At 36.1% G+C, this 24,375-nt stretch overlaps 1 non-coding gene across 1 annotated transcript; it reads left to right on the top strand.

Annotated features, from left to right (window-relative positions):
* The first annotated feature begins 1,053 nt into the window (after positions 1-1,053).
* On the top strand, positions 1,054-1,161 carry LOC112753008 (small nucleolar RNA R71). Its single transcript, XR_003177411.1, has one exon. It is a non-coding gene; the product is annotated as a small nucleolar RNA R71 (small nucleolar RNA).
* Positions 1,162-24,375: the final 23,214 nt, after the last annotated feature.

The raw sequence follows: 24,375 nt of genomic DNA, 5'->3' as shown, positions 1-24,375 counted from the left end.
AGGTTCATCTTCCCAAGTCTCATTACCAAATAATTTGGCATTCAGCTTCATGATTGCACCAAGGTACTTGGCAACTTGCTCTTTAGTAACATCCTCATTCTCTTCAGAAGAAGAATATTCACCAGAGCTCATGAATGGCATAAGGAGGTTTAATGGAATCTCTATGGTCTCTAGTTGAGCCTCAGGATCCCTTGATTCCTCAGAGAGAAACTCCTTATTGATCACTGGTCGTCCCAGGAGGTCTTCCTCACTGGGATTTACGTCCTCCTCCTCTCTTGTGGGTTCGGCCATGATGGCTAAATCAATGGCCTTGCACTCTCCTTTTGGATTTTCTTCTGTATTGCTTGGGAGAGTACTAGGAGGGGTTTCAATGACTCTTTTACTCAGCTAGCCCACTTGTGCTTCCAAATTTCTAATGGAAGACCTTGTTTCATTCATGAAACTCACAGTGGCCTTAGATAGATCAGAGACTAAATTTGCTAAGCTAGATGGATTCTGCTCAGAATTCTCTGTCTGTTGCTGAGTGGATGATGGAAAAGGTTTACTATTGTTAAACCTGTTTCTTCCACCATTATTAAAGCCTTGTTGAGGCTTTTGTTGATCCTTCCATGAGAGATTTGGGTGATTTCTCCATGAGGGATTATAGGTGTTTCCATATGGTTCACCCATGTAATTCACCTCTGCTATTGCAGGGTTCTCAGGATCATAGGCTTCTTCCTCAAAAGATGCCTCTTGAGTACTGTTGGATGCAGCTTGCATTCCATTCAGACTCTGAAAAATCATATTGACTTGCTGAGTCAATATTTTATTCTGAGCCAATATAGCATTCAGAGTATCAATTTCAAGAACTCCCTTCTTCATAGGCGTCCCATTATTCACAGGATTCCTTTCAGAAGTGTACATGAACTGGTTATTAGCAACCATGTCAATGAGTTCTTGAGTTTCTGCAGGCATTTTCTTTAGGTGAATGGATCCACCTGTAGAATGGTCCAGTGACATCTTTGATAACTCAGACAGACCATCATAGAATATATCCAGAATGGTCCATTATGAAAGCATGTCAGAAGGACACTTTTTGGTCAGTTGCTTGTACCTCTCCCAAGCTTCATAGAGGGATTCTCCTTCTTTCTGTCTGAAGGTTTGAACATCCACTCTAAGCTTACTAAGCTTTTGAGGAGGGAAGAACTTGGCTAAAAAAGCCGTGACCAGTTTATCCCAAGAGTTCAGGCTATCCTTAAGTTGAGAGTCCAACCATACTCTAGCTCCGTCTCTTACAGCAAATGGAAAAAGCATAAGCCTGTAGACCTCGGGATCAACCCCATTGGTCTTAACAGTATCACAGATCTGCAAGAATTCAGTTAAAAACTGAAAAGAATCTTCAGATGGAAGTCCATAAAACTTGCAGTTCTGCTGCATCAGAGAAACTAATTGAGGTTTCAGCTCAAAATTGTTTGCTCCAATGGCAGGAATGGAGATGCTTCTTCCATGTAAATTGGAATTAGGTGCAGTAAAGTCACCAAGCATCCTCCTTGCATTATTATTATTTTCGGCTGCCATCTCCTCTTCCTGTTTGAAAATTCCTGTAAGGTTGTCTCTGGATTATTGTATTTTAACTTCTCTTAGTTTCCTTTTCAGAGTCCTTTCAGGTTCAGGATCAGCTTCAACAAGAATGTTCTTGTCCTTGCTCCTGCTCATAGGAAAAAGAAGGAAACAGAAAATAATAGGGATCCTCTTTGTCTCAGTAGAGAAAGGTTCCTTTGTGTGAGTAGAAGAAGAAAAGAATGTAATGTAAGGAAGAGAAGAGGGAAAACTCGAACACAGAGATGGAGGTGGTGTTCGAATTTTTGGATGGGAGAGAAGTGTTAGTAGATGAATAAATAAATAGAAGGAGATGAGAGAGAGAATTTCGAAATTTAATTAAAATAAAAATGAAAATTAAAAGTTAGATTTTGAAAATTAAAGTTGAAATTAAATTAAAATTAAAACAATTAGTTAATTAAAAAGGAATTTTAAAAAAGAAGAGAGGGAATTTTCGAAATTAAGAGAGAGAGGATTAGTTAGGTAGTTTTGAAAAAGATATGATTGAAACAAAAGATAAGATTGACTGAAAAAGTTTTGGAATTTGTTTTTTGTTTTTTGTTTTTTTTTTTTGAAAAAGATATGATTGAAATTTAAAAAGATATGATTGAAACAAAAAGATAAGATTTGAAAATCAATTTTAAAAAGATAAGAAGTTAGAAAAGATTTTGAAATTGAATTTGAAAAAGATATGATTGAAATTAGTTTTGAAAAAGATTTGAATTTTAAAATCAAAATTAATGACTTGACTCACAAGTAATCACAAGATATGATTCTAGAACTTAAAGTTTGAATCTTTCTTAACAAGAAAGTAACAAAGTTGAAATTTTTGAATCAAAACATTAATTGTTGATAATATTTTCGAAAATTATGAGATAAAATTAAGAAAAAGATTTTTGAAAAATATTTTTAAAATTTTTGAAAATAAATAAGAAAAATGAAAAAGATTTGATTTTTTTGAAAAATATTTTGAAAAGATAAGATTTTTAAATTGAAAATTTGATTTGACTTATAAGAAACAATCTGGATTTTAAAAATTTTTGAAAAAGTCAGCTCAAATTTTCGAAAATTTATGATAGAAAAAGGGAAAGATATTTTTTTGATTTTTGAATTTTTAATGATAAAAGAGAAAAACACAAAATTGACTCACTGCATGAAAATTTTGGATCAAAACATGTGATGCATGCAAGAACACTTTGAATGTCAAGATGAACATCAAGAACACTTTGAATGTCAAGATGAACACCAAGAACTTATTTTTGAAAATTTTTATATGCAAAGAAAACATGCAAGACACCAAACTTAGAAATCTTTCATGTTTAGATACTATGGATGCAAGAATGCATATGAAAAACACCTTACAACATAAAACAATATAATATGAAGATCAAACAAGAAAGTTCATCAAGAACAACTTGAAGATCATGATGAATGCAATGCATGGGTGCAATTTTCGAAAAATGCAAGATGAGTATGCAATTGACACCAAACTTAAAATTTGACTCAAGACTCAAACAAGAAACATAAAATTATTTTTGATTTTTTGATTTTATGAATTTTTTTTGGTATTTTCCGAAAATTATTTGAAAAAGAAAAATAAGGATTCCAAGATTTTTAATATGAATTCCAGGAATCTTGCACTCTTAGTCTAAAGCTTCAGTCCAGGAATTAGACATGGCTCACTAGCCAGCCAAGCTTTCAGTGAAAGCTCCGGTCCAAAATACTAGACATGGCCAATGGCCAGCCAAGCTTTAGAATACAAATCAGTCATACAACAGCAAATTTGATTAGCAACAACTAGCTTGCTCTTGTGATGATGGTTTGGAAGCCTCAGTCCAAATGAATTTAGACATGGCTTTACAGCCAGCCAGGCTTCAACATGCTTCATGAAACTCTAGAATTCATTCTTAAAAATTTTGAAGAACATAAATTAAAATTTTTTTTTCGAAAAAAAGAAATAAAAAAAAACTTAAAATTAAAATAAAATTACCTAATCTGAGCAACAAGATGAACCGTCAGTTGTCCAAACTCGAACAATCCCCGGCAATGGCGCCAAAAACTTGGTGTGTGAAATCGTGATCATTCCATTCCTTGGTAACGGCGCTAAAAACTTAATACGCACGTTCATGATCTTATATCTGTTTCACAACTTCGTACAACTAACCAGCAAGTGCACTGGGTCGTCCAAGTAATAAACCTTACGTGAGTAAGGGTCGATCCCACGGAGATTGTCGGCTTGAAGCAAGCTATGGTCACCTTGTAAATCTCAGTCAGGCGGATTCAGATGTATTAAGAGATTATAGTGGATGAAAATTAAATATAATATAAAATAGGATAGTGGTACTTATGTAATTCATTGGTGAGAATTTCAGATAAGCATATAGAGATGCTTTCGTTCCTCTGAACCTCTGCTTTCCTGCTGTCTTCATCCAATCAATCCTACTCCTTTCCATGGCAAGCTTTATGTAGGGCATCACCGTTGTCAATGGCTACATCCCATCCTCCTGTGAAAATGGTCCAATGCGCTGTCACTGCATGGCTAATCATCTGTCGGTTCTCAATCATACTAGAATAGGATTTACTATCCTTTTGCGTCTGTCACTACGCCCAGCACTCGCGAGTTTGAAGCTCGTCACAGCCATCCCTTCCCAGATCTTACTCGGAATACCACAGACAAGGTTTAGACTTTTTGGATCTCAGGAATGGCCATCCATGGGTTCTAACTTATACCACGAAGACACTAATAACTCAGACTCGGTCCCCTGTATTAGATATCCAAGAGATATCCATTCAATCTAAGGTAGAACGGAAGTGGTTATCAGGCACGCGTTCATAAGTTGAGAATGATGATGACTATCACGATCATCACATCAACCATATTGAAGTACGAATGAATATCTTAAAAGCAGAATAAGTTGAATTGAATAGAAAAACAGTAGTACTTTGCATTAATCTTTGAGGAACAGCAGAGCTCCACACCTTAATCTATGGTGTGTAGAAACTCTACCGTTGAAAAATACATAAGTGAAAGGTTCAGGCATGGCCGAATGGCCAGCCCCCATGATCTAAGAACTAATCGTCCCAAGATGTCTAATACAATAGTAAAATGTCCTATTTATACTAAACTAGTTACTAGGGTTTACAGAATTGAGTAAATGATGTAGAAATCCACTTCCGGGGCCCACTTGGTGTGTGCTTGGGCTGAGCTTGAAGTTTACACATGGAGAGGTCATTTTTGGAGTTGAACGCCAGTTTGTAACGTATTTCTGGCGTTGAACTCCACTTTGCAACTTGTTTCTGGCGCTGAACGCCAGACTGCAACATGGAACTGGCGTTCAATGCCAGTTTGTGTCATCTAAACTCGGGCAAAGTATGGACTATTATATATTGCTGGAAAGCCCTGGATGTCTACTTTCCAAGGCAATTGGAAGCGCTCCATTTGGAGTTCTGTAGCTTCAGAAAATCTACTTTGAGTGCAGGGAGGTCAGAATCCAACAGCATCTGCAGTCCTTCTTCAACCTCTGAATCTGATTTTTGCTCAGGTCCCTCAATTTCAGCCAGAAAATACCTGAAATCACAGAAAAACACACAAACTCATAGTGAAGTCTAGAAATATGATTTTTAATTAAAAAATAATAAAAATATACTAAAAACTAACTAAATCATACTGATAACTATGTAAAAATAATGCCAAAAAGCGTATAAATTATCCGCTCATCAGATACTTGGGACAAGGTTGTTACTGAGTTTCTTACTAAATTTTTCCCACCAAAGAAGCTGACTAAGCTTAGGCTGGAGGTTCAGACCTTTAGGCAGAAGGATGGTGAAACTCTTTATGAACCTTGGAAGAGATACAAGCTACTGACTAGGCAATGCCCTCCGGACATGTTCTCCAAATGGACCTAACTAGATATCTTTTATGAAGGTTTGGGTGAAATGTCCAAGATGTGCTTAGATAATTCCACAGGTGGTTCATTGCACAAGAAGAAGACACCGGAGGAGACTATTGAGCATATTTATACTCATCTAACAGGAATCTTGTAAACTCTGAGGCTCCTCAGAAGAAGGGTGTTATGGAAGTAGAAGCTCTTAATGCTATTCTTGCTCAGAACAAGCTTATGTCTCAGCAAATAAATCTACTTACTCAGCAGATGGGTGGCATGCAAGTCTCAGCTATCAACACCCAAAATCCACCTCAAGAAGTCCCTTATGACATGACAAGTAACTTATACAAAATGAGAATTATGATTATGCTCAATCTTCTTCTGAACAGGTAAATTACATGGGAAATAGTCCTAAAAATCCCAATAATGATCCGTACTCTAAGACATACAATCAGGAATGGAGAAATCATCCAAATTTTGCTTGGAGGGACCAACCTCAAGACCTCAGAATTTCAACAATAATTCTCAGGGCGACTTCCAACAGAACAATCACAATAACCGCCAATTTCAATCTCATCAACAACAACCACCTCCGCAGGCAAATTCTAAATCCCAAGAAAATTCTAATTGGGAGATGATGAGGAGTTTTATGTAGGAAACCAGAGCCTCTATTAGAAATTTAGAGGTGTAAATGGGCCAACTGAGCAAACAAATACCTGAGAAGTCTGCAAGTACTTTTTCAGGTGATACAATGGTGAACCCAAGAGAAGATTGCAAGGTTTATTCAATTGAGAAGTGGTAAAGTAGCTGGCTCTGAGACCAAGATTAATGCAGAGTTAGTTGAAAAAGAAGCTCCAGAGGAGAAGAAGGAAGAAGTAGAATATGCCCCTCCAAAGCGTGCAAACAACCCGTTCCCTGACTCCCTTGACACTTATCCTACATTGCCAAAGGCTCCCGAATACAAGCCAAAAATGTCATATCCTCAGAGACTTCAGAAGACTTCCAAAGAAAAGCAATTTTCTAAATTTTTAGATGTATTCAAGAAGCTACAGATCAACATTCTTTTTGCAGAGGCTCTTGAGCAAATGCCTCTTTATGCAAAATTTATGAAAGAATTGTTGACCCACAATAGGAATTGGAAGGAACAAGAAACAGTGGTGTTAACCAAGGAATGTAGTGCCATTATTCAACACAACCTTCCTGAGAAGATGCCAGATCCAGGGAGCTTCGTAATTCCTTGCACCATTGGAGATGTCACCATTCAGAGAGCTTTATGTGATCTTGGTGCTAGCATCAAGCTCATGCCACTTTCAGTGATGAAAAAGCTTCAAATTGAGGAGGTAAAATCCACTCGTATTTCTCTTCAACTTGCTGATCTTTCTATTAAATTATCTGTGGGTGTTGTTGAGGATTTACTTGTTAAAGTAGGACCATTTATTTTTCCTGTTGATTTTGTTATATTAGACAAGGAAGAGGAGGTAAAATCATCTATTATACTTGGTAGACCCTTTTTAGCTACAGGTAGAGCTCTGATTGATGTGCAAAAGGGTGAATTAACCCTGAGGGTCAATGAAGAACAGGTGGTCCTCAATGTTTTTGAATCTCTCAAGCACCCTAATGATTTTGAAGGGTGTATGAAAATAGATGTTATTGAATCACTTGTTCAAGAGGTACTGAAAGCTGAGGTACTTGATGACATTTTGGATCCTATTTCTGAGTATGAATTAGTGAAAGTTGATGATTCACCACCCCAGAAGACTATGGTTCACATGCCTAAAGCAGAGGAGGAAGCCCCCAAATTTGAGCTCAAACATTTACCTCCTTCTCTGAAATATGTGTTCTTGGGTGAAAATGATTCATATCTGGTGATTATTAGCTCTTCCCTGAAGCCTGAAGAGGAAGAGGCGCTTATTTCAGTGCTCAGGATCCATAAAACAGCTCTTGGGTGGACCATTAGTGACTTGAAGGGGATTAGTCCAACCAAGTGTATGCACAAGATCCTCCTTGAAGATGATGCTAAACCAGTTGTGCAACCACAAAGGAGACTCAATCCAACTATGAAAGAGGTGGTCCAAAAAGAGGTAATAAAATTATGGGAAGCATGTATTATTTACCCTATTTCTGACAGTCCTTGGGTAAGTCCTGTGCAGGTAGTTCCCAAGAAAGGAGGGATGACAGTGATCAAGAATGAAAAGAATGAGCTTATTTCTACAAGAACAGTCACAGGTTGGAGAATGTGTATAGACTACAGGAGGCTCAACATTACTACAAGGAAGGATCACTTCCCCCTGCCTTTCATTGATCAAATACTTGAGAGGTTAGCTGGTCATGCTTTTTATTATTTTCTAGATGGATATTCTGGATATAATCAAATTGCAGTGGACCCTCAAGATCAAGAGAAGACAGCATTCACATGCCCCTTTGGAGTATTTGTTTACAGGAGAATGCTATTTGGACTTTGTAATGCTCCAACAACTTTTCAGAGGTGTATGCTTTCAATTTTTTCTGATATGGTTGAAAAGTTCATTGAGGTATTTATGGATGATTTTTCTGTTTTTAGTAATTCTTTTGAATCCTACCTTAAGCATTTATCTCTTGTCTTGAAACGGTGTCAAGAATCAAACCTTGTTTTAAATTGGGAAAAATGCCATTTTATGGTTACAGAAGGCATTGTTCTTGGACACCAGATTTCAAGTAAGGAGATTGAGGTTGACAAAGCAAAGGTTGAGGTAATTGAAAAATTACCACCACCAGCTAATGTTAAGGCAGTCAGGAGTTTCTTGGGTCATGCAGGATTTTATAAAAGATTTATAAAGGATTTTTCTAAAATTGCTAAACCATTAAGTAACCTGTTGGTTGTTGATGTTCTCTTTGTTTTTAATGCTGAATGTCTGCATGCTTTCGAAACTCTGAAAGCAAACCTTACTTCTGCCCCCATCATAGCTCCCCCTGACTGGGATTTACCATTTGAATTAATGTGTGATGCTAGTGACTTTGCTATAGGAGCTGTTTTAGGACAGAGGCATGGAAATCTTATACATGTCATTTACTATGCTAGCCGTGTGTTAAATGATGCCCAAAAGAATTACACAACTACAAAAAAAGAATTATTAGCTATTGTGTATGCTGTTGATAAGTTTAGGTCCTATTTAATTGGTTCTAAGGTTATTGTTTATACTGATCATGCTATTTTGAAGTACCTTCTAACCAAACAGGATTCTAAACCAAGATTAATCAGATGGGTGTTACTCCTTCAAGAGTTTGATATTGAGATAAAAGACAGGAAAGGGTCAGAAAATCAAGTAGCTGACTATCTCTCCAGAATTGAACCTAAAGCAGGAGTACAACCACCCACAGTTGTGACTGAGACATTCCCGGATGAGCAATTGTTCCTTATTCAGCAGGCTCCATAGTTTGCAGACATTGCGAATTACAAAGCCATGAATTTTATTCCAAAGGAGTACAGTAGGCAACAAGTAAAGAAGCTATTGACGGATGCAAAGTACTACATTTGGGAGGAACCGTACCTTTTTAAAAGGTGTTCAGATGGTCTAATTCGGAGATGTGTCCCAGATGAGAAAAAATAGCAGATTCTTTGGCACTGTCATGGTTCTGATTATGGAGGCCACTTTGGTGGTGAAAGGACAGCTACAAAGGTCCTTCAGAACGGGTTCTACTGGCCGACCCTCTTCAAGGACTCAAGAGAATTTGTGAAGCACTGTGAAAGATATGAAAAGGCCATGAATCTCCCTGCCAACCATGAAATGCCACAACAGGGGATTCTTGAGGTTGAGTTGTTTGATGTATGGGGTATTAATTTCATGGGACCCTTCCCTCTCTCACATTCAAACAACTACATTCTAGTGGCAGTTGATTATGTGTCCAAGTGGGTGGAAGCTGTGGCTCTACCCACCAATGATGCCAAAGTAGTGTTTAGCTTTCTTCAGAGATATATTTTAGCCGGTTTGGCATCCCAAGGACGCTCATTAGTGATGGTGGAAGTCACTTCTGTAATAGACAGATGGACTCACTTCTGCAGAGATATGGAGTTCTTCATAAAGTGGCAACCCCCTATCACCCTCAGACAAGCAGATAGGTTGAAGTTTCCAACAGGGAACTTAAGAGGATTCTAGAGTAGACCGTAAGTGTTTCAAGAAAGGACTGGTCTAGGAAGCTTGATGATGCTCTCTGGGCATACCGGACAGCTTACAAGACTCTTATTGGCATATCCCCTTATCAGTTGGTCTATGGCAAAGCCTGTCACTTGCCAGTTGAGCTGGAGCATAAAGCTTACTGGATAATTAGGTATCTGAATCTTGATTCAGAAGCTATAGGAATTAACGAATGCTTCAGTTGAATGAGCTTGATGAATTCAGATGTTCAGCCTATGAGAATGCCAAGCTCTATAAGGAGAGGACCAAGTTATTGCATGACAAGAAGATTTCCATCAGAGTCTTTGAGCTGGGACAGAGAGTGCTTCTATATAATTCAAGGCTCAAACTCTTTCCCAGGAAGCTGAAATCCTGGTGGTCAGGACCATTTGTGGTTACTAGAATTTCACCATATGGTCATGTGGAATTACAGGAAGAGAATTCTGACAGAAAATTTACAGTAAATGGCCAGAGGTTGAAGCACTATCTTGGAGGCGAGATTGATCGCCAGAGGTCCACTCACCTGCTGAATTAGCAGAACTGACCGTCAAGCTAGTGACGTTAAAGAAGCGCTTGTCGGGAGGCAATCCGATGATTTCGTATCCTTAGTTATTTTTCCATTAAGTTGATTATATTATTTGTTTGATTTTTATTGAGTTTTTACTATTTTTCTTTTTTTTTAAAGTATGTTTGGATCATGCAGAATTTTTGAAACAGAACAGGTTCTGAAACAGAAGTTACGGACGTGTAGAAGACAATTTCATTCGGGAGGGCCTGCGCCTAACTTGAGAATCTTCAAGTTAGGCACCGATGGATACGCCTCAAGAACAATTTCATTCGGGAAGGTCTGCGCCTAACTTGACATTTTCCAAGTTAGGCGCAAGGTTGAAGGCAAAAGATTCTTGGAGCCTCGGGTGGGTCCAAGTAAGGCGCAGCCTTAGTCCAAGTTAGGCGTAGCCATGAGGACAATGCCTTGAGTAAGGCGCAAGGGAGGAAGGCCAGGTCCAAGTGAGGCGCAGCCTCAGTCCAAGTTAGGCGCAGCCATGAGGACAATGCCTTGAGTAAGGCGCAAGGCCTTGTTCCCAGGCCCAAGTAAGGCGCCAATTTAGGCGCAAGGCCTTTTCCTTGATCCAAGTAAGGCGTGGTTCCCAGGTCCAAGTAAGGCGTAGCCTTACTTCCAAGATCCCCTCCCCACCTTATCACTCCTACCCCCAATCATATCTTATTTGGCCCCCCTTATATATATTACTATATATAATCCCCTCATCCCCGTATATTCCCTTGACCTTCCAAACCAAGCCCGTGCCTGACTCCCTGCCCCTGCTGCATTCCCAAGCCCTTGCTCCCTTGACTGCGGCACCCCCCTCCCAACACTAACCCGTGACACCCCTCTCCCCATTCCCACAACATTCCCCTTCCCCATATACTCTTCCCAAGCCCCTGCCACATTGACCAACCCGTGAGCCCCTTCCCCAGCCTCTTCCCCATATATTCCCCTGTCCACCCTCTCCTTCCCATCATATTCTCCCCCTTTCCTAACACTACACACCCTGAACACTAGCCCTTCCCTCCAACCAACCCCTTCTCACCCCCCTATAAAACCCCCACTCCTTCAAGCCTTTCTCACAACAATCAGCCAACACCACCTCCCTCTTTTCATCTCTCGTCCCCCTACCCTAACCTCCTCTGCCTCCCTACTTCAACCCCCCTAAACCCTCACCAAGAAGTCCCTTGACCGTGCATCCTACTCCCTCCCACCACCAGTCCCCCAACCCCAACCCCCTCTATTTAGGCCTCCACTCCTTCACGCCTTCCACACCAAAAACCCTATCATACACCACCTTCCCAGCATTCTCTCTTCATTCCCTCTACCCCCTCGTCCCCTCTTCTTTTTCTGTTTTAGCTTTTTTCTGAAAAAATAAAAATAAAAACTTTTATCATTGGCTCTTTTTATCTTCTGTTCTTTTACTTTTTGGTTCACATTCTATTTTTTCTTTCTTCTTTCCCTTTGTATTTCTTTAGTTTTCTCGGGGACGAGCAAAATTTTTAAGTTTGGTGTTATGTTGCTTTGCTTTCTGTTTTTCTGTTGTAATGGCACCCAAGACTACCACATCTTCAAAGAAAAGAAAAGGAAAAGAGCCGGCCACTAGTTCTCATGACACGCACAGATTCAGGTCCAAGCTTCATGAAGAACATTTTTATGAGTATACTATAAAGAGGCATGTGGTTCTGGAGGTAAAATTTGCACTGAAACCGGATGACTATCCAGAAATCCAGTCTCAAATAGACAGCAGAGGGTGGAATTTCATGTGCAACCCGCACACGGAGGTCGGGCAATTAATGGTACAAGAGTTTTATGGAAATCTCTGGATCACATACAAGGGCGTTGAGGGAGTAAATGAGAAGACTTATGAGAGTTATGTAAGAGGCAAGGTCATTAGATTTAGCCCATCATGCGTCAGAGAAGCTCTCCACCGGCTGTATCCACCTTAGCTAGCCCCCAGTTACAGTAGGCGAATGGATACATGAGCTAAATCTGGTTATTGAAAAATTATGTATTCTGGGTTCTCAGTGGAGGCTAGGTGCTGAGGAAAAGCCGAATCACTTGAAGAGCGCTGATCTAGTCCCTTTAGCTAAAGGATGGTTGGATTTCATCCGAATGTCCATCATGCCTATTAGCAACCGGTCCGAATGCACTGTGGACCGGGCTGTCATGATTTACAGCATCATACAGGGAGAAGTGGTGGAGGTGGAGGATATTATCCCAGAGCAGATATACAAGATTGCCTCCAGTCCCTATAAGAAAGCTAGTCTCGGGTTCCCACATTTGATTTACCGCCTGTGTGAAGCAGCAGGGGTAAGAATGGAGAATGATATCCCCATCTCTGTTGAGAAACCAATTACAAAGAAGAAAATAGAGACTCACAGAGAACAGCACAGAGTCCGCATGGATGAGCAGGTTGAGGAGGAAGCTCAGCAGGATCAGCCACCACCTCAGGGACAGCATGACCTTCCTCAGAAATATTGGCAGCAGCTCACCACCTCCATTGAGCAGATGAGAGTCGCGAACGACAGCCGCTGGCAACAGCACATTGCGTATGTGGAGGAGATGAGAGCGGTACATGACAGCCGTTGGACACACCTCTGCACCACCCTTGATGAGATGCAAGCTGCTCAGGAATTTCAGCGGCAGGAGATTCATCAGCTGCGACAGGACTACAGCCACCTGAGAGGACCTTACGGAGCACATCCTGAGGAGAGAAATCCCCACGAGGGAGATTGAGGTGGTCTAGTTCTTTTCACCTTCTATCATAGTTTGCCATTACTTGAATATATTCCTGTTTTTTGTTATTTTGCTTTGGTTATTGTATGATCCTTTATTATTTAGATTTCTAGGTTCTAGTTTAGTTCTGTTATTTTCAAAATTTATGTTAGTTACTTTAATTCTGAAAGGTGTCTCATGTATTGCCCACTGAGCTTGAAATCAAAAAGAAAGAAGAAAAAGGGGATGTAATTCATGAGAAATTGAGTTTATTTTTTTCTTAAGAGTAGTCTCATTTAATCAAATGGGGTGGTGTTCTCTGTGATTTTGAATGCATGACATAAACCGTGTATGTTTGAATTTGAATCAAGGAATGTTGACGTATAAGGAAAAGGAATTTAGAAAAGTATTATGAATTTTCTGAAATTAGTGACAATTAATCCTTGAAGCAAAAGAAACATAAAAAAAAAGGGATCTAAAAGCAAGGTCCAAGGCTCTGAGCATCAATGACTAGGGAGGTCAGACATGATTAAAAACTCAAAGAGTTGTTTCCTTAGTTATATGCTTGTGGTGTTCTTGTGTCAAGTAATCTTTAAGACAGAATATTTAGAGTTGAGATCAATTGCAATTAGTAGAGTATGCCAAAGTCTTTGACACCATTGTCTGGGAGTAGCTGAAAGAAAAATCAGAACTTCAAAAGAGTTTTCCAGTTAAGTGTTTGTGGTGTTCTTGTGTCAATTAACCCTTGAGACAGAATATTTAAAGTCACGGCTAGGCTCAAGGTGCAAAGCACCAGTTAATTGAGAATTAAGGAATATCTGCTATGTTCAAGGATTTAACTGAGGTATAAAGATCAGAGAACTCATAATATGATCCGAATTCTAATTCCGCATGACATTGACATTCCTCTGATTCAAAGGAGAGTGAGATGCCAAAACTGTTCAGAATTGTAATAGATAAATCCCACTTTAAGAAGAGACACAAGCATAACTAAACTCTTGTTTCTCATGCAAATTCTCATCTTAATATTGTATTAGTTTTGGTTGCTTGAGGACAAGCAACAATTCAAGTTTGGTGTTGTGATGCATGAGCATCTTTCTTATTTTTTCCTGGTGAATTTGCATTTAATTTGTTGAGTTTAATCAAGAATTAATTATCTTTTAGCCACTATGGATGTTACTTTAATTCGTGTGAAATTCTGTTTATTTTAGGTAGCAATTGGCTGGATTTGATGGAGTTTCTGCAAAAAAAAGAGAAGAAGGTGAATGATGTTGTCAACCCTGACCTCTCTGCACTCAAACCTAAATATCTCGAGCTATAGAGGTTGAATGAACGTGATTCTAGTGGCGTTGGAAAGCTAACTTCTAGAGCTTTCTAACGATGTATAATAGTCCATACTTCTTCTCTACCAGCGCAGCCAAGGTTGTGCCTAACTTGAGATTTCTCAAGTTAGGCGCAAGGATGAAAGAAGAACGCCCAAGAAGCTCTGCCTAGGCTGCGCCTAACTTGAGAAATCTCAAGTTAGGCGCAGTGCACATCAACAACATGCAACAATGAGCGTGACTTCAACTAAGGCGCACTAAAGCTTGAGTTAGGCGCAAGACACATCAAAAGCACGCAATATTGGAGAAGGCACTCCAAGTTAGGCGCACCTTTCATTCAAGTGATGCGCAAGCTATGAGCATCAAGTGCCCCTCCTCACTGTGCCACTCAAGTAAAGCGCAACCACGCCAAGTTAGGCATGGATTATTAAGGAAGCAAGTGGTCCCCATTCATCAATTGAACACGCGCGGATTGCTTTAATTAATTCTGATTTAAATTTTATTTTTATTTTAAAATAGGAAAAGATATTATTTTAGTTTTAGAAAATAGATTTTAAATTAATTAGGATTAGATATAAAAGAAAAAAAGAAACTTCTCTTCTGGGGAGGATTCCACCTCATTCGAAATTTACAGTTTACCAGAATCCTAGTTTTCACTCTTTTTCATGAGCAACTAAACCTCCACTATTAAGGTTAGGAGCTCTGTCTATTGTATGGATTGATTCTATTATTTTTGTATTTTAATTCATGTTTTGATTCATTTAATTCAAGAACTGTTTTCGTTCTTTATTTTATGAAATTGGGTGGAACGGAAGTATGACCCTCTTTCTAATTGAGTTCTTGTATAACTTGGAAAAGCTCTTTACTTGAACAACAGCTTGAAAACATATTCTCCTAAATTTCTAATTATCTGGATTTAACGGGATACGTGACATATAATCCTCTTATATTTGGATAATTAGGATTTTTGTGGTATAATAACCAGAATTAAACTTCACCCTCTAATTGGAATAAATTGACCAAGGAATTGGCAGTTGATGAGAGTTAGAGGAGACTAAAAAGGTCTAAGGAATTAGGTTTTAGTCACATATAGTTTGTCAGGAATTAAATCTTACATGATTAAAATAAATTAATAAGAAAAGTCAATTCGGAAAATAGATAACTCTGAAGCCTTAACTGCTTTCTCCATATTTTATTCCCAACTTATTTATTTCCTGTCTTCTGATCTTCTGAGTTTCCTGTTTAATACTTTTTGAACTCTCAACACCATTTTCTGTTTGTTTAACTAAGTAAATCACTTAACCATTGTTGCTTAGTCCATCAATCCTCGTGGGATCGACCCTCATTCACTTGAGGTATTACTTGGTACGACCCGGTGCACTTGCCGGTTAGTTTGTGGTTATAAAATTTGCACCAGCCTCTAGTTCACATCGTATGACTTCTTTCCAGCAAGGGTGAACAACAGCTTGCTCATAGTCACTAGGAACAATATTTGAAAAAATGGCCAAAGAGAACGCTCGATGTTTTGTATTAAGTGCATCATAAGAGATGACCTGTGACATAGGATGCCTGCAAATAGAATTGGTAGCAGTGGTATTTATTTGGCATTGATAGTCATTGAGATAATTTGGCACTTTTCTAATTCTGGCAGATCTTCTAACAATACTGGAGTTAAAATTAGGTGCAGGTGATTCATAATGAATGCTAGATGCAGGTGATGCATGAGGATTGGTGGAATGTGATGTGGCTTGTGAAGCAGTGGCAGGTGTAGAGCTGTATTGTGATGAATTTTGTTGTATTGATATGTGATCTGTAATAGATGCATTATGATGCATATGATGAGATGAATTGGATGTGTTGTGTGATAAATGCATGAAAGAGTTGTCTGTGTGGTATGTGTCATCGGTAAAAGGATCGTCAAAATTATGTCGAAAAAGCTGTGATTTTTGTGATTGTTGGATAAGTTCAGCATTTGATGTTTTTGGGTTATTGGTTGAATCAGATTCTGAAGTTGATTATGGAAAGTAGTTTTCATAGAAAATAATATTTCTAGATGTAAATATATTTTTGGATTGCAAATCTATGAGAATGAATCCCTTTGTCCCTTCCTTGAAGCCCAAAAAAGCACATTTCTTGGCTCTCGGATCCAATTTTGTTCTACCATTAGTAAGGGTTGATGCATATGCTAAACATCCAAATACTTTTAAATTGGTTAAATCTGGTATTTTATTAAAAATGATGTTGAAAGGAGAGTTATTTTTGAGAAATTCACTTAGCTGGATATTGATTAGATGCACAACATGTTTGACAGAAAAACTCCAAAAACATTTTGGCATGGATGAATGAAATAGCATAGCTCTTGCCATCTCTAAAATGTGTTGGTGTTTTCGCTCCACAATACCATTTTGCTGGGGGATTTCAACACAAGATGTGTGATGCAAGATGCCATGAGATGCATAGAATGATTTTAAGAGAAATTCAGGGTCATTATCAGTTCGCACGCATTTTACAGTTTTGTTAAACTGGGTTTTAACCATTGCAATGAAATTCTTAACAAGGTCAGACGCTTCAGACTTGGCTTTCATGCAATGTATCCAAGTGTATCAACTCTTGTCATCCACAATGGTTAAAAAGTACTTGTGTCCATGAATGGAAGGTGTTGATGTGGAACCCCAAATGTCAATATGCAACAAATCAAAACAGCTAAAAGATTCAGAAGTATTGTACGAAAATGGTAATCGTTTTTGCTTTGCTAAATGACAAGATTTACATGGATTTATTTGTTCATTACAATTGATGAAGGGATGAGTTTTATGCATGATTTGCAGTCTATGATGTAGAATGTGACCTAGTCTAGTATGCCATAAGGCATTTATGATATGTGTGTAAGCTGTAGAATTGTCATCAGTAGTGACAGTTGCTGTAAATGTAAGTGATGGGTGCCTGGAAGTGTGTGTGAAATCAATTTTGTGAGCTGCAGAACAAAAAAATTGCTTATCCAATGTATAGAGACCATCAGCACATTTAGCTACTCCAATCCTCTTCAAAGTAACTTGGTCCTGTATCTCACATAAGTTGTCATCTATAAGCATTTTGCACTTTAACTTGCTGGTTAATTTTGACACAGAAATTAATTTGAAATCAAAGTTTGGAATGAAAAGTACATTTGAAAGGTATAATTGATTAGAAAACCTTATGGTGCCAATGATGCTACTAGTCGTATGGCTACCATCAGGCATTCTAACAATCATGGGACTGATTTCTTGATATGATTGAAAATCGTCCAATTAAAAGTGACATGATTAGTTGCCCTTGTGTCTATTACCCAGAGGTGAGATTTAGCAGTAATAAAGGATGAAATGTTGCTACTGTATTTTAAAATGACAATTATATTTTTATATTTTTTTAATTGAATTTTTATACTGATTTTAGTTTTATAATTATATTATTTCTGTGTTAAAAACAAAATTAATAATGCTAAGAAAATAATATTTAAAGTTATTTTATATAACATCCATAATTATATATTTATTACATCTAAAATTACACAATTATTTTAGCGATAATTAATAAATAATAAATAAAATAATTTTTTTATGTGTGAGTTGATTTTTTATTGTCTCTTAAATATTATTGTAAAAGAATATTCTTTTTAAAAAATATGCGATTAAAAATTTAACTAGACTTTTAACTGTAGATACTTTTAATTTGTGAAAAAATATTTCGTTAATTCTAATATTTTTTATATTGGTAAGGATCTAACTACAAAACTAAAAATAGTAGAGGAATCAAATTAAAAAAAAAAGTATATAAAACATAATTATAAATTTAATTAAACTATATTTAATAAAATAATTAAACCTACATTAAATTTTGCGAATCAGCATAATCAATTTATCAATTAGACGGTGAAATAAAAAATAAATTGGATTAATGAGATATTTATTGCTAAAATATATATAATTGAAGGCAATTTAAATTAAGAATTTAGTTAACATGTGTTTTAACTTTTAAAGACACATGATAAATTTATTATTAATGTAAAATTTTAAATATTTTTATTTAAAAACACATAATAGATAAACTCTTAAATTAAAACCTCACAGAAAAAGAAAATATGCTTTGTGTTATATTTTTGTAAGAAAAATTATTATTATTATTATCACCATCAATATTGTTGTTTTAATGTCTGTTATTGGTATTATTATGAATTATGATAATTATAATTATAATTAGGAAAATAATAATGCATGCCACTTCAAAACTGATAACACCATTTCTTTTTAATTATGCTTGTTTATCTTCTTTTAAAACTATTCTCAATCCTTATTTTCTTATCCATCCTTATTTCTTTTTTAATTATGTTTTTTTTTTTTTTTGTTATTAGCAAAATTCATTGATGAAAGATCATTACAAGTTCAATCAGCACCACAATGCAACTTTTATAGTTAATGGCATTGGACATGGCTATGCACCCACTCACCCGGACAACAATTTCCGCTGCCATTAATTGTGCAGCGTTCTTGGTATTAAATCATTCTTTTACTTTAATCCATAATAATAATAAAAAATTTTATACTAATTTATAAATTCAGTCTAATAAAATTAATTTAATTATAATTTTAGTTTATATATTTAGTTTTATTTTTATAATTTTTTTAATAAAAAATATATAACACAACCTTTTTTATTTTTATGTACTTTTTGCATATTCTTTAAGTTGTATTATGGTATCATAACTTAATTTTGAGCTTTGTTTACATCCGATCTATGGATAAACTAACCAATTCATATTCTAAAACTCTTTCAACCCCTCTCCCATCATGAATAATCTTTTTTCCATTAACGTTGTTGTCGTTCCCTTACCTCCCTATTCTGTCATCTTAGGTCAAGAAAAAATGACACACCAACAATTTCAAACAACTTCATCAGCACTCTTTTAAGCTCTTGTCAGCCTAGCACTCTTCTCTCATAACATTTTTAAAAAAGCTGAAGCTCGTTCTCCTGATTGCAAAACCAAAATCAACTACTCTTTCAATAAAAAAATTTGTCCTTCAAACCAACTTAGGCATTTGCCAAATTCAACTACTCATTATCTTTATTCTTTCAATACTTTTTCTATTGTTAATAATTTTCAAATTGAAATTTATTTTTGAACACTTAGATCATTGATTCTGGTACCACAGATCACATTGCATCAAATTTGTCTTGATTCATTTCTTACACAAAATTTTTTTCTATTATTACTCATTTACCTAATGGCTCTCAAATTAGTATTTCTTATAAAGACATTGTTTAATTTCTAGTTCTTCATGATGTTCTTTATTTACCTCATTTTAATTTTAATATTATCTCCATATCAAAAATTACTTCTGCACTCAAATGTGTACTCACTTTTTTATCTTCTTGTTGCACTCTACAAGCCAACAATTTGGAGACGATTGATTTAGGTAGAATGAGAGAGGGATTATATTTTTTCTCAAATAAATATAGTTGGTCATTTTAATATATATTTCAACAATTACAATTTTAAATATATTATTTCTCAAATTACATATTGTGTAAATATATATAGTTAGTCGTATTATAATATATAACTATCTGTTATTTCTAACTCCGAAAAAATTCAAGTTTTAAACCCTATGTCACCTTAGAGAGCTATACCTTATATTAATTTGTTCAACATCAAAAGTCCTGATAATGATTCTTTACATGCTAATAAGTCAAAGAATGATTTTCAATGATTTTTAAAAATCGTTTATTATTCTGTTTTAAATTCATAAGTTTATAAAAATGTAGATTTTCTGGAATTTGAACTAAAACACAAAAATTGGATATCTATTATGAATTCCGCTAGGGAGCCAATGGGGTATCTGTAAAATGTGTACAATTGGCTGTTTATTTGGTCCAATATGAGTTAAAAATGAAAATTACCCACATTTATCCTAATTCCAAAAGTATTGTTCATTTTTGTGTTAACCACCACCACATAATTCCTAATTCAAATTTTCTTCCATTCCCCTTTTTGCACCGACGGTAACCCTACCCCCAAAACCCTCCATGGTCGCCACTAAACCTCCCACCGCTGCACCGCTGCACCGCCGCGTGACCTGGAACCTGCATCAGCGCCGATCAGAACTGCAGTGTCCAGCCTCCTTCGCACGCGTCTTCCCTCGATGGCAGCAACTGCTTCGCACCGTCGCTACTGAACATCCAATCGCTGCGTCGCCGCATGACCTGGAGCCTCCATCAGCGCCGACCTGAACTGCAGTGCGCAACCTCCTTTGCGTGCGTCGTCCCTGGCTGGTAGCAGCTACTTCGCTCGGCCCCGGGTTAGGTGATGACTACAGGTTTAGTTGATAACTAGATGTTTATTCAATGAACTTTGATGCGTTACTTGATTGTTCTGCTTCTATACATCAAAGTTGGATTGTGAAAAATTAGACTCTATTGAACAGATTGTTATTGTTGCCGGTTTACTTGGTTTTTCTATTTGAACATTTAAAATTTTGTCAAATTTTGGCCTAGTTAGTACAATAATGATTCAGTATGGATGATTACTTTACTACGTATCCGGATGGTTGGTTTTCATTCTAGCGATTCCTTTTTTTTTTTTTTTTGCTAAGTAATTGATTTTTTTGCATCATATGCTCTATGAATTGTGAGTTTGTTGAACACTTGAGCACATATTTAGTTGCGCACAGATTACTGATTGTTTTTTAAAATTATTTAGATTGGTGATTGGAAATTTTATACTTGATGACTAAAGGTTTAGCTAATAACTAGATGTTCATGCAATGAATTTGGCTGAGTTACTTGATTGCTATGCTTGTGTGCAGAATCATTGGATTTCTAAATATTATACTTATGTTAAAAGATTGTGGATGTGGTTGGTTTCTTTTCTTTTTGTATTATAGCCTTTAAAATTTTAAATATCGGTTTAGTTATTACCATAATATAGATGATTAGTATCATAATATGAAATTTTGTTGTATATAACCCAGTCACTAATGCTTTTTTGGCCCGGGGATATATAACAAATTCACATGGTGCAGTGAAGTGCAATATGGGTGATATAATTATAGAAAAAACAAAGGGTGATAAAGCACTTGTAGGATTACAATTATCACTACGTTTTATACTAGAGGAAGCAAAAATTAGCAAAGAAGAGATAAGTGTGATTGTTGATAATAAGAATGTTGTTGAATGGCTTAATGGAAAGAAGGAAACATGTTGGGGGTTGAGGTTATTGAGAAATAAGGCTAATAGCATGAATCAGGGGTTCATAAACATCGACATTAGCTTCAAAGGAGAAGGAATTTAAATTAAGAAATTAATGGGAGCAACAGGTGATGATGAGTGAAGAAAACAAATCTGTTCAATGGGTGTGAAAGAGGCTTAATGTGATCAAAGGTGCTGCTTTATGGGGTCTTGATGACAACCAATAACCAAAATTTTGTTGGATTGAATGTAGGGGATGGCTTGCAGAATAGAAGCATTGAAAATAAAGCTGTGATTGTTAGTGAAGGGGAGAAGAATGTTTGGCCAACAATTATAGAAGGAAAGGTAAAGTCTGTCGTGCACAAATACTTCCCTCTCTCTAAGGTAGCGGGGCACACTGCATCATAGAAAGCAGCCAACATATTGAGAAGATATTGCTTTCTTCATGAATTTTTTTTATTCTGTAATACTGAACAATGTAAATGACAACATAATATAGATTTTCTGACTTTGTTAATCTTTATGTTATATATATGAACTCAAGAACCTATAAAGCTGTGATTTACAATAAAGAAAAACGTGTTCTTATTTGTGTACAATGGGTTGGCAAAAAGCACAAAGAATTTAATGTTTGAAAAGATTTAAAAAAGAAGACAAGAAAAAGAGCATTAGATTGGACTACGTCTGTTGTGGCAAAAAATTGAAATAAAACAGTACTAAACTACTAATCATAGTGAGACCGAAGCCAATATCCAACTTAGTATTGCCATCAATTAATATACGTCAAACTGGTTAGAGACACGGAGCTACACTTTCTAATGTAATGTGGTTGCATGCATAAGGATACTGCTATTTTCTTCAATGTGTGGATAGGTGGCTATGGACCAAAAATAAAAATGCTAGAGAAATTAAAGAGCAGAATCAATTTTCTTTAATCACACGCGTTTATGAATACAGTTACAACTTCTTTATTAATTTATTTTTTCCTCTGAAAGAAACATAATAATAAATAGAACATTCAAATTACAATAAAAATAACCATCGTCCTACCTAGTAAAATAAATATCCGGCCTATTTTAGTTTCTCTTTTAAATTTTTGTTTACATCAACACAATAGGGTCATAAATTATACTACAAATGGTATACCCAAAGTAAACATCCACTTTAGAATGAAAAGAACCATCCGCAATCATACTAAAATGAACATCTGCCTTAGTTTAAATGGCTTAAAGTATAGTACATGATTTATCTCAATCATTGATGCGAAAAAAAATTCAATGAATAAGAGCAATATAAACAGCAAGAATTCTTATTGTATTAATCAATTACAATAAGAATTCTTGCTATTAGACACAACGATTAATTTTTTCATTTATTGGACACTTGATCTAATAGTGACATATTTTATAATTTATTAGTTTAAATTTTAAGAAAATAACTAACTTAAACAAAATTAAGCGTGTTAGTAAAATTTCAAATTAAAGGCATGAATCAGAAGGCATGAACCAGCAATAGAAGAAAAACTAGAAGAAGCTTGGGCCCTGATTGATCTAGGCTTAGCAGAAGAGCGAAAAATTCTTGCTGCAAAACCCCTTCTTGCAGTGCTGAGATCAAAGAACATCTGAACCCTAGGTGTCACACAAACATATCTCCCGAAGCTATGGACGACGGGGGCTACTGTGGGTGGCGGCACAGCACGGTGAGAGAGGATGAGACTGGGGGAGAAGCAATTCCGTACACACCAAGGAGAGGAAGGCAGTTATATTGCGCGACGGTGTTGCTCCCCTTTCGCGGTGCGCACAGCGGTGTCTCCCGAGGCTATGCGCGATGGCGGCTGAGGCGGGTTGCGGGGCGGCACCGTTGAGAGAAGATGAGAATGTCCGAGAAGTAAATTCGTGCAAATGGAGAAAAGGGTTGGCAGTTTTCAGTTTTGCATTGTTCACGGTATAGAATCTTTATTTGGGTTGAATTTAAAATTGGAAATAAATAATAATTAACTAATTTAATTATCATTTGATTTTAATTACAAAAATATCCTTATTGTACACATTGTATACTAATTACATTGGCTCTCCATACTTTTCCGTCTATTATTATTTGTTTTGATTTTTTTTATATTTTATTTGAATCCAAATGGAAGGTATTTTTTTATTGACTTTATGTTTTAAAGTTAATATAAAATAAATAAATAATTAACTCAAAAGTAGTAAATGTTAATAATCTGTACCAGTACTAAATCGAATTAAGCTGATTTAATTTACTATATATAGGCTATTCAGTAGCATTTACTCAGTTTCCTTATAAATCAAATTAGGTCAATTCGATTTATTAGTATCCATTATGTTTCATGTAAATCAAATTAGGTCAATTTAGTCACACAAAAAAATTAGGTCAATTGAATTTACTACTAAAAAGACTAATTCGAATGAGATTAATTCAATTTATATAAATATGTGTATAAGATTTTGATGTAATAATTTTTGTTTTGGGGCATTCACAAAATATTGAAGATGGTTTGATTTAACTATGTATTTTATTCATATTTATTAGTTATTTTTATCCTATTTTTAAATAATTAAATAGTTATTTTGTTGATAACATCTTTTAAAAAATTTTTGTCAACGATCAAATTTTTTAGATACCAAATTAATAGCTAACGTAAATTTTAGAACTTGATGATATTTATCTATAGTGGAAAATTGATAACAGATCATTCAGCAAGGAGTTAGAAAATCATCAACAAAAACAATGGGGAAAAAAAAAATACAAATTGATCCTTCGACTTTCTCTTAGTAAAAAAAGTAAAACATAGATCTTAGAAGTTCTCAAGATATTTTCTCCGCCTAAAAAAGCTCCTAAATTTCCTGTAACTTCATGAATTTGACTATAGTTTTTTTCCATAATGTTTTCTGGACAGGGACTATAGATGCTGTAGAACTGAAAATTTGAAATCATTC

This window comes from Arachis hypogaea, chromosome 15 (assembly GCF_003086295.3).
Source record: "Arachis hypogaea cultivar Tifrunner chromosome 15, arahy.Tifrunner.gnm2.J5K5, whole genome shotgun sequence".
Lineage (NCBI taxonomy): Eukaryota > Viridiplantae > Streptophyta > Magnoliopsida > Fabales > Fabaceae > Arachis > Arachis hypogaea.
The sequence above is the reverse complement of the archived record's forward strand: the minus strand, read 5'-3'. Positions and strand labels throughout refer to the sequence as shown.